The sequence below is a fragment of the Halichoerus grypus genome, chromosome 11 (assembly GCF_964656455.1).
Source record: "Halichoerus grypus chromosome 11, mHalGry1.hap1.1, whole genome shotgun sequence".
NCBI lineage: Eukaryota > Metazoa > Chordata > Mammalia > Carnivora > Phocidae > Halichoerus > Halichoerus grypus.
The window spans coordinates 1305210-1320241 of record NC_135722.1 but is presented as its reverse complement, the minus strand read 5'-3'; the positions used below and the strand labels follow the sequence as shown (position 1 = coordinate 1320241).

The 15032-nt window shown below is 50.0% G+C and overlaps 1 long non-coding RNA gene across 5 annotated transcripts in view; it reads right to left on the bottom strand.

The window, feature by feature from the left end:
- Nucleotides 1–15032, bottom strand: part of LOC118524554 (uncharacterized) — a 178067-nt gene that overhangs the window by 66919 nt on the left and 96116 nt on the right. Inside the window, exon 3 of one of the 5 annotated variants that reach the window (XR_013442238.1) lies at nucleotides 6012–6990. The exons of the other annotated variants lie outside the window; for them this stretch is intronic. This is a non-coding gene — a long non-coding RNA (uncharacterized LOC118524554). Of the gene's footprint in view, nucleotides 1–6011; nucleotides 6991–15032 lie in introns of those variants that run through there. 5 annotated transcript variants of the gene reach the window in all.

Here is a 15032-nt window from a genome sequence, read left to right as displayed (position 1 = left end):
GACAATCGTTCACCATGCTGTGCTGGGTGTTGCAGAGTTGCTGAGAGTAGATCTGAACCGTTCTCATCACAGGGAAGAAAATGTGCAACCAGCGTGGTGACGGATGTGAACTGAATTCATTGTAGTGATTATTTCACAAGGTATCCAGATCATCGTGCTGCACATTGAAACTTATAAATGTTATATGTCAGCTAGAGCTCAATATAACTCGGGAGAAATAAAATTAAATTTCACAAGCAGGGAGTTTATTTCCCTGATAATAAAAGGTTAACACTGAAAAAATAAAAAATAAATAAAATAACATGAGTAAACCCAATACGTGTAAACACACATGACACGTTTTTTTTAAGAAGTCACTGCCTCTTCCTCCCCACCAAAACAGGGTAAGAGGGCATAATGGTGGACAGCTAGATGCTCATCTGCCTCTGTCATCATCACTGTGTGCCAATACCCCCCATCATGTACCTTCTGGAAAATTCCTCCATTCTCTCATGAAAGACAGAAAGGGAAACCAGTGTCTTGTTATAATTGTGAAGATAGTGTTGACTTCCCGGACACCCTGACGGGGTGCCAGGGACCCCGGTTTGAGAAGCACTGGGGCAGTGGTGAGGATGGTGGGTTCCGGAGCCCGAGGCCTGGAGTCAAGTGTCAGACCCACCACGGGGTAACTGTGTGACCTTGAGAAATGGCATCACAGCCTCTCCCCCACAGGGTTATGGGGCCAAGGAGAAGCCGACCGGGAGACCACAGCCATGACCAGTCTGCTCGCTTGGAATCACAGAACAACCAGCAGCAGTGGGACCGGCTGAGCAAAGAAAACTATGCCATAAGATGGTTAGCCTACCAGCGAGAAGGAGGCTTTAAAATAGCATCCCGACGTATGTCACAGAGTGCCACATCCATAAAGAGGGGCAGGCAGGTAGCTATGGAATTAGGGGTGCCAAGTGCTGTGGGTCACACGCACCCAAACCAGGGCCCGGAGGGGCTTCGGCAGGGAGAGCAGAGGGCCATGTGCTGGGCAGAGGCCCAGGTTCCCACCAGGTCCCCCCACTCATGTGCTCTCTGGACAAAGCCTCCGTGTGCTGAGTCCTCCCCATCCTCTTCCTCGCCTCCCTCTGAAGGCACCTCACCTGTCACCTCCCTCTTCGGGCTGGCTCCACCCGGGCCCATGGATATGGTTTTTTTCCTCTTTGTTGACTTGTGTCTTCCATCATCCATCACAACGTAGAGAGACACCACGCTGTGCAGCGACCAGCCAAAGCCTGGGCATCTTCCCTGGTGCCTGTTCCCACCGCTACCACGTTATGGGGCTGCACGCAGCCACGGCGCGGAGGACAGGCACGCATTCAGTAAAACATGACCATCCCTTCCTGGGGCTGCCATCACTGCAGGCTAGAGACAGCAAGCGACCTCTCCTGGCTGGAGGCCATCAGGTGTGGGCCAAGCTCCAGAGGCTCTGGGGGAGGATGCTTCCCACCTCCTCCAGCTCCTGGGGCTCCAGGCATCCCTGGGCTGGTGGCCGCATTGCTCCTGTCTTGACTCTGTGGTCACATGGCCCCCTGTGTGTCCGTCTCTCCTCTTCCTAGAAGGACACTGGTCCTGTTGGATCAGGGCCCACCCTAATGACCTTGTCTTCATTCGATTATATCCGCAGAGACCCTATTTCCAACTCAGGTCACACTCCCAGGCACCAGGGGTTCGGACTGAAGCGTACATTCTGGGGGACACGACCCTGGCCCTCACTCCATCCCATCAGACTTTATTGGGCTCCATTGTAACCACTTATTAAGAACTCTAGCCAGGTGTGTTGTTTACTTTCCTAGACCACAGAGACTTGAAGCCAGGCTGGGGTGGAGGCTCAGGGTGCGGGGGGGACACGGGCCTAGGAGATGCACCATCCTGGGAGAGGGGTGGCTGCCCTCCCTCTCCACCCGCATCCCTGCCCCGGGCATAGCCCGTGCAGGTTTTACATCCCAGGTGGAGAAACAAACAGGAAAAAACCACAGACAATGTCACAAAGCCTGTCACCCCATGAGGATAAAGAAAGCAGGTGGGGAGCAGAGGGGTGGGGGGAGAGACAGGAGTCACGTGGAACTGTTGTCCTAGCTTACAGCCGACCACTGCACCTGCAAAAGTGCACGCTTGTGCACGTTCCCAGGGGCAGAAAGGATGGGTTGCAGGCGAAAGGCACAGAAAAATAGCTCTTCGGGGGACATCAGCCCAGATCAGGAAGCATTGAGGGAACAAGGCAGACGAGGGTCTGGGGGTGATCTAGTGCACAGCAGAACTTAGGCTGGCATCTCCTTTACATAAAGAACACCTGCAAACCTGTAAACATGAACAAATAAAACACAAAAAGCAACAGGAAGAGTCCATAGTGAGAGAGACAGAGACAGGGAGAGTGAGACAGAGAGACACCAAGGGAGAGACAGGGACAGAGTGCACCACCTGTGATGCACATGGGGTAGGGAGCTGCGAGGGGACCCCGGAGGAAGCAGGCTGCAGACCAGGACCCACTGCACGCTCCTCCTTCCTGGGAACGCTCTCCTAGGCGCCCGGCTGGGGCGGCGGGCAGACCAAAGCCAGGGCTGGGCGGCTCCTGTGATCATCGGCCACACTGTTCGTTAGAACATGCACAAATGACTGCATGAGCAGACGTCTGTCAAGAGCAAATTCCGAGTGAATAAAGTGGCCACCACCCCGTCCTCTGTGCCACCTCGCACTGGGGCGCCTGGAACCCCGGCCTCTCCCACGGAAACACCTGTTGCCACCACACCCACGAGAACTAGTGGGGTTGCCTCCACCATGTTTGACCTATTTCAGCAGGAGGAGGGGAGCTGGCCGCATCTCTCCATGGAAGAGCCGCAGAGACTGAGGCCATGGACCGCGGCTGGGGCTGCGTCCCCTGGGAAAGCCCCAGGGGCCACCTCGGGGTAAGCGAATCACGGTGCGCCCACACCATGGGAGAGTAGTGTTTTGAAGATAAAAAACATGCATGCACAACCGGAAGACCAGCACCTAGCGGCCCCTGGACTGTCCTGGGGGAGCTGCTTTGGGGTCTTGCGTGGCCTGGGGAGGGGAGGGGAGCAGAGAAGCAGCTAAATGTGCAGACGGACTGTCCTCTTGCAAACTGCACGAGCCAACCTGGGATCGCCCCTGGGCTGCGGTGCAGACCTGTCCAATGTCCAATGCCCCGGGCTTGTCCTCATGCTGGCCACATCCAAGAGGCTCCCACCGCACGGGGACCTCTTGACTTCATATCTCACTCTCCCTTCCACCCGGCACATCTAGACTGTGCAAGTCAAGACACATGGGACACTTTTCTGTCACACGAATGGGATCTTGTTTCAGATTTCCTGTGGTAGAACCTCACAGAGCAAGGTTATACGAAACAAAACTGGCCCAATTTTCTCCAAACAAATTTTTATTTTTTTATTTTTTTCAATTTTATTTATTTATTTGAGAGAGAGCACAGCAGGGGTAGGGGCAGAGGGAGAAGCAGACTGCCCGCTGAGAACCCCCATGCAGGACTCGATCCCAGACCCCGGGATCATGACCTGAGCCGAAGGCAAATGCTTAACCAACTGAGCCACCCAGGCGCCCCTCCAAACAAATTTTTAAAATTCAATGTGTCCCATCCTGTAGCTTATCAATTCCAAGTGCCAGGGCTGCTGCTGGAAATTTCCTTTGAAGTGTCTGCTCTGGAGCTGTGTACCCAATGCAGGCAAGGATCGATCTACTGACTGGACAAAACCCAAGAGGCGTCTGCCCTACTTGCTGCACCCCGTGGCTGGGACCCAGGTCAGGCCTCCTGCGGCCCCTGGACCAGCACCATCACACCCTGCCTGAAGGTCAAGTCTCCCGCCTGCCCCTCACCACTGCCCTCCCTGAAACCCTCCCATGGTCCCACCAGCTGCAGGTTGATCCTTGGGATGAAAGCTCAGTACTTGAACCCCCAAACCTGGCCCTGCCGGCTGCTCCCACCCCCAAAGCTGCCTGCTTCCCTCGAGGCCTGCTCTCAGTCTGGGGTGCCCTTCTCCCCCATCCTCCAGAGGGTCAGTCCTGACCCTGGTGAGCAGAGGGCTTCTTGGGCAGGACTTCAGAGTGTGTGAATGTCAGGAATAACCCAGCCCAACTCGACCCCCGAGAGCAGACAGATCACACGGACGGGACGGTGGGATCCACATGCACTGTCCAGGCACACTCGGGGCCCTCGGTGAACCCCACCTTCCCTGCAGGGCAGGAACCATTACCATCCGTGTGTACAAAGGAGCAGAACAAGGCAGGAGAGAAGCGCTCAAGGGCCCAGTGTCCAGCTATGGGTACCTGGCTCTGAATCCCCTGCCTTTGCCCGCTCTCCTGAGTGGCTGATTACCACAGCCAGGGAGGAGTAAGCTGCAAGGGCCCCGGGGCAGCTGGAGGGGCTTCCCCAGGGAGGGGCTGTGTCAGCAGTCTTAAGAGGTGGAGGAGGCACCCTTCTGATCACCACCTCCGCCCCTCCTTTCTGCACACTGGCTTCCTGGAACGCCAATCCGACCCACCTGGAAGCTTCTGTATCCCCATGGAGAGTGTAGGCACCTCCCACAAAGCTCCTGGGTCTGGACCTGTGGGCAGAGAGTGTCCCCCATTCTTGTCTAGAGGCGGTAAGGCAGCTCTAGGGAGCAGGTGGCTCAAATGGGACAAGATGCAAGAGAAGAGCAGGGGCCACAGCAACAGCTCAGTGTCAGAGAGGAACGGACAAGGGGCTAGAGTCCCCATGGGCGAACCCGACAGAACGAGCCTTCTCTGCAGTCATGGGAGCCCGCCACCTGGAAGCAAGGCGGGCACATCTCTCCTCATGCTTCTGAGCCCTTGAGAGTGGAAACACTGCAGCTCATGATGTTGCCAGTGTTTGATGAAAGCAATGAAAAGGGTAAACATAAAAAATGCATGTAAACAAATGTTTGTGTGGTTGTTTTAAACATAGAAGGAAAATGGCAGAATTTCCCCAGAGCCCTGCTGCTCCCAGTCCAGCTGCTGTGTCCCCATCTGCTGCCAGTGCAAGATCTGAGATGCTGGCCACAGGCTCAGGTCATTCACTCAATTCCAGATTTTTCAGGATGTGTCCTGGGCTGCATGTCATAGCCCTAAAGCTGTAATACCATCATATCCTCCAGAGTATTCCTTCCTCAGTCTTCACAGCTGGGCAGTCTGGCTACAGATGAAGACAGATAGAGAGGGCATTAACCTCATGCCCATCACACCCTAATGGAAAGCCAGCATCCCCTACCTCCAGCACCACCTAGAAGGTGAGTCCCATGTTCCTCCTTCCCTACCCTTGCAACTTCTTGCAGCTTGAGCCCCGAACCTCTGAGGACCCCTCAAATCAGGGGCTTCCCTGAGCACCTGCAAGTCCTCGGTCACTTCTGCTTTCTTCTTGCATTTTTTGGTCCAAACCAGGCATTGTGAAATCCTGCGAAAAACACACTCCCTCTGCACAGGCGCCTTCTCATGGTGAAGTTTTCTCTGGCTCCCACCTGATGAGTGAAAGCCCTGTCTACACCTCCTCCCCCGAGTGTCTTGCTCTGGCCAGCTCACTCCTGCAGAGGAGGGAGTGCAGGACCTACTGTAGGACCCTGAGTGAGGCAGAGGGTTTCCTCAGATAAAGAATTCAGTGAAGGGGCATCTGAGTGGCACAGTCGGTTGAGCGTCCAGCTCTTGATTTTGGCTCAGGTCATGATCTCAGAGTCCTGGGATGGAGCCCGGTGTTGGGCTCTGCACTCAGGGCAGAGTCTGCTTGTCTTCTCCCTCCCCCTGCTTGTTTGTGTTCTCTCTCTCAAATAAATAAATAAATCTTAAAAAAAAAAAAAAAAAGGAATTTGGTGACGTCATGCCAGGCTCAGGGGGAACGTGTCTAAGGGCACAGATGAGGATGAGGATGGGGCTCCAGGGGATTGAGTGGAGACTCAATGCTAAGAGGAGGTGTATTTGTTTCCGACTGCTGTGTAATGAACTACTACAAACTCTGAAGCTTAAAACAACACACATTTATTATCTCAGTTCCCTAAGGTCTGGAGTCCAGGCACAGCAAAGCTGGGTCCTGTCCTCAGACTGCCACGAGGCCAGTGTGGATGTCAGCTGCACTTGGTTCCCTTCTGGAACTCCCAAGCCTGCTCAGTGTGTTCCTGGTGATTGCAGGACTGAGGTCCCCATTTCCTTCTGAGCTGTTTGCCCATGACCACTCTCAGCCACTAGAGACCACCCACGGTCCCTTGCCCCGTGACCCTCATAGACTTCACAACATGACTGTTCGGTTTCCAGGCCAGCAGGAGGTGTGTCTCTGACTTCTGTCTCCAGCCTCTAGACTCCCTTTATAAGAGCTCAGGGATTAGGGCAGGCCCACCCAGCATATCTCCCGTTTGATGAACTCAGTTGATTAGGAGCCTCGATCACATCTGCAAACATCCCTTTTGCCATATAGCAGAACAAAACCACAAAGGTGATATCTCGCCCTAACCACAGGTTCCATCCATGCTCAAGAGGAGACTATATAAGGACAAGGGTCATTGAGGGTCATTTTATACTTCTGCCTGTCAAAGGAGGAAAGACAAGTTTGGGGAGATGAGGACAGGTCACATTCACAGTATCCATAGGACATCAAAACGGAGGCATCCCAAGTATGGTCAGATGAACAGGCCTGGAGTTCAGGGTCTGTGTGCAGGTCTAGAAGCTATCAGCACTGATACTGGCAACAAAACCAGGAATGAACAAGGCCAGATAACGTCAGCCTTAAGGTCAATATAGGGTGTAGAGAAGAGCAGTTGACGACAGCCCTGGGAAGCATGAGCATCTGGGGATGATGAAAGAGGAGAAGAAGTAGGAGCTGTAATGGAGGCCACAGGGGTGAGAGCAGCTCCAAGGAAGCCCAGTGACCTGGGAGCCTGTGGGGAGCTGAGCTCTGCTGGACTATACACACAGGAAGACATGATTGTGTAGAAAATCCTCAGGAATCTACAAACAAAACAAAACAAACACAAAACCCTTGGAGTCAATAAATGCATTTTGAGTCAAGTAAAGTCATAGGATACAAGGCCAACACATAAAATTCAATCATATGTCTATACAATAGCAATGAACAGTTGGAAAACAAATTTAAAGCACAATATCATTTACAGTTGCTCCAAAAATTAAAATGCATAAGCATAAATGTAACAAAAAATAAATAGACTCAGTGTGCCAAAAACTACAAAATGCTAATGAAGGAAGCCAAAAAAGATCTATATAAACAGAGAGATACACTATGTTCATGGATTGGAAAACCCAGCATAGCTAAGATGTCAATTCTCCCACACTGATCTACAGTTAAAGAGAAATTTCTATCAAAATCCCAGCAGGATTCTCTGCAGATATAGACAAGCTGATTCTAAAATTTACACAGAAGGATAAAGAAACCAAAATAGTCACAGCAATTTTGAAAAAGAATATAGTTAAAGGAATAACACTACTTGATTAAGACGTACTACATAGCTACAAAAACCAAGACAGTGTGTGGCATCGGGAAAAGAAAGGCACATAGATCAATGTTAACAGGATAGAGAACAGAATGTAACAGAGAATAGAATGCAACAGAATAGAGAACAGAATGTAACAAATGAGAAAGAATGTAACAGAATAGAGATTAGAATGTAACAAATAGAGGGGCCTCTTGGGGGCTCAGTCAGTTAAGTGTCTGCCTTCAGCTCAGGTCATGATCCCAGGGTCCTGGGATCGAGCCCCATGTTGGGCTTCCTGCTCAGCGGGGCATCTGCTTCTCCCTCTGTCTGCTGCTCCCCCTGTTTGTGCACCCTCTCTCTCTCTCTCTCCGTTAAATAAATAAATAAAATCTTTAAATAAAAAAAAGAATGTAACAAATAGAGAATACAATGCAATAGAATAGAGAATACAGAAATAGACCCACGCAAGTAGGGCCAGCTGGGTTTTGACAAAGATACAAAAGTAATTCAATGGTAGAAGGATAATTTTTCAATAAATAGCATTGGAATAATTAGACATTTGTAGGAGAAAAAGAATTATGACCTAAACCTCATATTTTATAAAATATTAACTCAAAACAGATGATAGGATGTAAACCACAAAGCTATAAAATGTCTAGAAGAAAACAGAAAAATCTTCATGACCTAGGGTTAGACAGATAAGGCGTTCTTAGATGTAGCGCTAAAGACACAATCCACAAAAGAACAACCTGATGAATTGGATTTCATGAAAATTAAAAGGTGTTGCTCTGTGGAACTCCCATTAAGATGGTGGAAAAACAAGCACAGATAGGGAGAAAATATTTGAAAATCACAAATGTGACAGTTTAGTTATGAAATATATAAAGACTTCTCCAAATGCAATGGTAAGAAAAACACTGTAATTTAAAAATGGGCAAAAGATATAAAAATTCTTTCAATGAAGATGTGTGAATGGCCAGCACTCACTTGAAAAGATGTTCAGCATCATGACCATTAGAAAACGCAGCTTAGGGGTGCCTGGGTGGCTGTCAGTGAAGTGTCTGCCTTCGGCTCAGGTCATGATCTCAGGGTCCTGGGATCGAGCCCCACATGGGGCTCCCTGCTCAGTGAGGAGTCTGCTTCTCCCTATCCCTCTGCTTGTGCTCTCTCTCTCTCTCTGTCAAATAAATAAATAAATAAAATCTTTAAAAAAAAGAAAATGCAAATTAAAGGCTCAATGAGACACCACCACACACCTGCTAGAGGGACTTAAATTAAAGTTACTGAAAATACCAAGTGCTGGTGAGGATGGGAAACAACTAGATCTATTATGCACCACTGGTGGGGATGAAAAATGGGGCAGCCCCTCTGGAAGACAGTTTGGTGTTTCCTATAAAGTGAAATAAACACTACTGTACAACCCAGTGACTGCATTCTGAATATTCATCCTCGAGGAAATAAAAACATATTTACACACAAAAATCCATACACATATGTGTACTGCAGCTTAAATAGCCAAAAAATGGGAGCGCCTGGGTGGCTCAGTTGGTTAAGCTCAGGTCATGATCCTGGAGTCCCTGGATCGAGTCCCACATCGGGCTCCCTGCTCAGCAGGGGGTCTGCTTCTCCCTCTAACCCTACCCCCTCTCGTGTACTCTCTCTCTCTCTCTCATTCTCGCTCTCTCAGATAAATAAATAAATCTTTAAGAAAAAAAAATAATAAATAGCCAAAAAATGGAGACAGCCTAATTGCCCTTCAGTGAGTGAACGGACAAACAAGCTGTAAGGGGCGTAACTTCATCTTTGGCGTCTGATGCTGACAGCTTGTAGGCCCACCCCTCCCTCTTCCTCTTCTGCCCCAAATCTGGACAAGCTGATAGGAAATCACGGTGCCCCCCACTATGGTGCAAGTCAGCATCCCTGGGCACTCCCAGCCTCCCCCCTCCCTGCACTTCGCCACCTGAAAACCCCACGCGAGCTCCTTGCCCTGCTCTCTCAGACCATTTCAGGCCTGCTTGGGAGCCACCCTGCTCTCCCCAGAAAGCCTCCTCATGTAAGTAATATATGCCATGTCATGTCAATACGCCAATATATCATGCCAGCACCACACTGATCTTGGTGTGTGTGGCTTCATCTGTCTTGACATCTAAACTGAAGTCTGGGTGGAGGTCCATCCTGTCTTTGCAGAGGTGAGAGGCAAAAAACAAAACAAAACCCCTCATACATGCACACATGGAAGACAAGTCAACAATAAAGGGAGCGGTTTCCTGACACACATTACAACTTGGACGGATCTCACGTGTACTAGCCCAGTGGGAAAGAAGTCACCCACGCAGGCTTACGTGGTGCGTTGTTGCATTTACCTAACACTCTCTGTGTGACACAACTCCGTCAGAGTCCCTCCCGGGGTGGCCAGGGCTCAGGACTGTGGGGAGGACAGAACTATCAAGGGACAGAATGAGGGAGTGTTTTTAGGGTTATGGGACAGTGCGGAGTCTTGGCTGTGGTAATGCTTCTCTGAAGGCTCGATGTGATACAGCTTCATAGACTCTGCATGACAAGGTAAAGCCTGGTGGGATCCAAGGAAGTCTGTGCTTGAGTTCACTGTATCGCACTGATGTCGACTTCTCATTTTTGACAATGTACTATGGTTAAGAGAGAAACTACAATTGAGCAGAGAGGGTGGGGGCATCCGTGTTTCATGGGGACAGAGTTTCTACTTGGGAAGATGGAAAGTTCTGGAGACGGATGGTGGGGATGGCTGCACAACAGTGTGAATGCACTTAGTGCCCCTGAGTGTGGGCTTAGAGACGGTGAAGATGGTACATTTTATGTTCTGTGTATTCTACCACAATAATAAAAAAAAAAAAATTACTATTATTGGAGGGAGCTTCCAGAAGTGTGAGAGAATAAATTCTCTTGTTTTAAGCCAACCAGTGTGACGTAATTTACTACAGCAACCATACCCACCTACCTAATACTTGCATCGAGAAATTATGGATCTGGACCCCAGCTCTTGGTTCTAGGTGACGCACCCGGTGTGGAGCTCTTTCCTGTTCCTGCCAGAGCTGCCCACAGAGCTTTCTGCTTTTTGATGGAAATGTGCTGTGTGCGGTCCTGTAAGCCAACCGCTGACCACAAGAGGCCACTGCATACCTGAAACATGCCAGAGTGCCTGAGGAACTGAAGCATTTACTTCCTGTGATGTTTTATCAATTTGAATGTAAACAGCCCCACATGGTTGGTGGCAACCTTAGTGACAGCTCAGAATGGGCTTCTGCTGCTGGCACGTCTCTTCCCTAGCTATGGATCTTACCTCCTGCACAACTTGCTTCACAGAATCCAGGGCAGGGGGTCCCACATTTAGGCTCTGTAGAAACGTCCTTAGGCCACGTGGGTTGCAGAGCCTCTGCCAATCAGACACCAGAATGAAGATTCACAGTGAGAACAACATTGGAGGGGGGTTTGTTTATTTAGGGATTTCACGGTATAGTTCCTGCCTCAAAACACAAATCAGAGGGATCAGGGAGCAGTAGGCAACCAAGTATAGACGCTGTAGAGTGGGGCCAACTCTTGATTGCAAAGTGTCCCTAGGATTTAGGGGAACCCACCATCTGTTGCTCCCCTGTGACTTGGCTCATCCTGCAGTCAGAGATGAGACAGGCAAGAGGATGAGGTTTGGGGGTGGAGTATCTTCAGAAGGAGGGATGGGCCAGGAGGCTGTCATATCTGCAGGAGTCCAGGTCCAGCCAGAGCCCAGGATGGGGGTGCAGGGCTGCAGAGTGACCTAGGCAAAGAAATATGGTTCTCCAAGAACAGGTAAGAGGGACCTAATTCCACCAAGTGAATGATGTCTGTCATCTATAGCAGCAGAACTGGGTCCTCCTCAGTCTGTAGACCAAGCTCCCACACACTGAAAGATGAAGGCTCCAGAAGTGAGCTTCAGAAGTGGACGTGTGAAAGGAGCTGATTCAGGGAAACCACAAGAATACAGGCTTCACCAAACATTGAGAAAGAAACCCAAGGTCTGGGTTCAGAGCCTCAGATCTTGCCCTGGCAGCAGATGGGGACACAGCAGCTGGACTGGGAGCAGCAGGGTTTGCAGCAGCTGGACTGGGAGCAGCAAATGGGGACACAGCAGCTGGACTGGGAGCAGCAGGGGACACAGCAGCTGGACTGGGAGCAGCAGGGTTTGCAGCAGCTGGACTGGGAGCAGCAGGGCTTACAGCAGCTGGACTGCGAGCAGCCACAGGAGCCACGGGAGCCACAGCCCCCCTTGGAGCTCCCACAGGAGCCACAGCTGGAGCAGGTGCAGGCTGGCACACAGCAGCACACGGGCTTGCAGCAGCACACGGGCACACAGCAGCCGGAACCACAGCCCCCACAGCCGGAGCCGCAGCCTCCGGAACAGCCACAGCAGCCCATGGTTCTGGTGGGTCGAGGGTGGAGCAGGTCAGAGGAGCAGGTGCAGAGGACAGGTGTTCAGGCGTGGAGGCTCCTGGACCGGGAGCCCTTTCTATACCTGCCTAGGGTCAGGTGTGATGCTGGGCACATGGTCACTTCCTTGTTTCTATTCATGTTCTCTCCCCAGGGAAATCGTATGTCATTTTAAAATAACATAAATATTGCTTCACGCCTGTGACACACTTCCTCCTTACACAATGTTTCCCCTCTAAACCTTCAAGGTCGGAGTCCTCTCTTCTCCAGTGATCCTTTGGGAACAGGGCAAGATTGGTCTGCTCCTGCCTACCACCCTTTGTGTCCTACCTGGGCTTCTCTCACTATTCCAGAAAGACTTATTACAGAGTTTTTTAGTGGTTTCTTTGTTTTGTGGGGACATTTATAAAGCTTGGGCTCTCCTGGTTCATGATCCAAATCAAGCAGGATCAAAAGCTATGTTCTGCACTATGTCTGGAAGCAGAAGCTCCAGAGAAAGTTCTCTGCCCCTTGTCCATCATTTGGGAATCTGAGATTTTCTCAGGCTCCCGGGTCACCAGGCTTCCCTGGAGCTTCTCTCTTGTCTGTGACCCCATGACAGGTCCTGCTTCTGCTCTTCTTGGGGTTCATTGTTCTCCAGTGTCCATGCCCCCCAAGGCCCTGTCCTAGCCCCCTCTGCCAGGTTGTGGATTCCTGGAGGAGTTTCCCTTCCTGTCCTGTGCTGTCCCTGCTCCCTGCATACAAGGATGGGATCTCTCTCTTGGTCCCAAGCCTGAAAGGCTCAGGGGCTTCTCCTAGCTTTTCTCCCTTGTCTTAGTTTTTCAATCCTTTTTTCCAAATTTTTTATTATAGTAAAATACACATAACAGAATTTACCATCTTAACCATTTTTTAAAAGATTTTATTTACTTATTTATTTATTTATTTATTTGACAGAGAGAGAGCGCGCGAAAGAGCACACGCAGGGGGGTGGAGGAGGGAGAGGGAGAAGCAGACTCCCCGCTAAGCAGGGAGCCTGACACAGGGGCTCGATCCCAGGACCCTGAGATCATGACCTGAGCCAAAAGCAGATACTTAACTGAGCCACCAGGCTCCCCCGATCTTAACCATTTTTAAGTGTACATTCAGTGGCGTTCACATTGTGTGCATCCATCACTACCATCAGTCTCCAGAACTCTTCATTTTGCAAAACTGAGAATGTCTCCATGAGACACCGGCCCCCATCCCTCCCCCAGAGCCCACCGTCCACTCTCTGTCTCTATGAATGTGATTCTTCAATGGATCTCATATGAATGGATCACCCAATTTGTGTCCTTAGTGTCTGGCCTATATTCATTCAGCGTCACATCCCCAAGTTTCATCCAAGTTGTAGCAGGTGTCAGGATTCCCTTCCTTTTTATGGCTGAGTGACAGTCCAGTGCGGGTGGACCACAATCTGCTCATCCTCTCATCCGTGGATGGACACCTGGGTTCTGTCCGCCCATTAGCTGCTGTGAACAAGGGGTTCACAAATGTCTCTTTGAGACCCTGCTTTCAATTCTTCCGGGGATATAGCCAGAAGTGGGACTGCTGGGGCCTACGGTAATTCTATTTGTAACTTTTTGAGGAGCCCCCACACTGTTCCACAGAGGCTGCACCAATGTATGTTCCCACAGACAGGGCACGGCGTTCCAATGTCTCCACATCCTCTCTCGCACATGTCACTTTCTGTTTCTTGGATAGCAGTTGTCCTACTGGGTGTGGGGTGCCCCAGCTTTGTTCCTTAAGGGACTAGAGATGCTCAGGGGGCTCTCCCTCCACTCCTAGCTGTTTTCTGGCCACCCTGTACATGGTGAAGCCCCACACCCCTCGTGAGGGATCTTCCTCAGATTTTGTTCCTGGCCCTCCTACTCCTAAGCACTCGAAGAAGATCCATGGGAAGAGTGGGCAGGTGGTTGAGGCTCTGAATCTGGGGCACTGCAGGATACTAGTCTTTTCCACCAGACCCCGTGCACCTCTTGAGAATTTCTCAGCTGGTCTGCTAGTCTCCCTGGCCTCTGTCCACCCGACAGGCATGAAAGCGCCATGGAGCTCTTCTCCCCTGGAGTTTGGGGAGTTTTTATTTCTTTGTGTCCCTGACTCTCTGGTGGGTTTCACAACAATATCTGCTTTTGTAGTTTGAGTCATTTTAATTGATGAGAACAATGGTCTCTTGTGCCATCCTTTATCTGAATGAGAGTGGGACCTCTGCTGGGTCTCACACACACAGGGGAAATTATATTACAGAATAAAAAAGGAATATGTGCATCTAAAAGAAAAGACGACTATCAAAAACATAATGTTTGCTACCAAAAAAAGGCAAATGGCCAGCCCCCCGTGGACGTGTAACATGAACGAGACATAGCCTCTTGCTAATCGTTATCAGAGGCTGGAGTCGTGGGTGACCGTAGCATGACTGACCGTTCTGACTGGCCCAGGACAGATTTCTTTAAAGAGGAATTGATTCTTAAAGTGTTAGAGTACAGATTAAAGAGCTGTCTAGACCCAAATAAATCCAGATTTGGTAACCTGGAAGACACATATGCAGACAGCCCAGAATGCAGCACACAGAAAGAGACAAGATACACTAAAAAAAAAAAAAAAAAATTAGGTGAGATGGTCTGATACATGTGTAATCAGAGTCCCGAAGGGAAACAGAGAACAGAGAACAGGAAGCTCCCAAAGGAATATCCAGACAAACAAAGAAGGCTTCATCTCAATCCTAAGAATACAAACAACCCAATTTAGAATGGACAAAATATTTACACAGATATTTTCCCAGAGAGGACACATTAATGGATAATGCCCCAGAAAGGAGGCTCGACATCACTGGTCATTTCAGAAGTGAAAATTAAAGCAAGATACTGTTTTTTACCCCCTAGAGTGGCTGTCCTCCGGAAGACAGGAAGACAGGTGCCAGCGAGGACACGGAGAAATGCCAGCCCTGTGCCTTGCTGGGGGGAATGTCACATGGGATTGCTGACGTAGAAAACGATTTTTGTGAATTCTTAGAAAGTCAAACATACATTTACCATGAGACCCATCCATTCCCTAGGTACCTACCCAAAAGAAATGAAAACATACGACCACACAAAGAATGTTCAC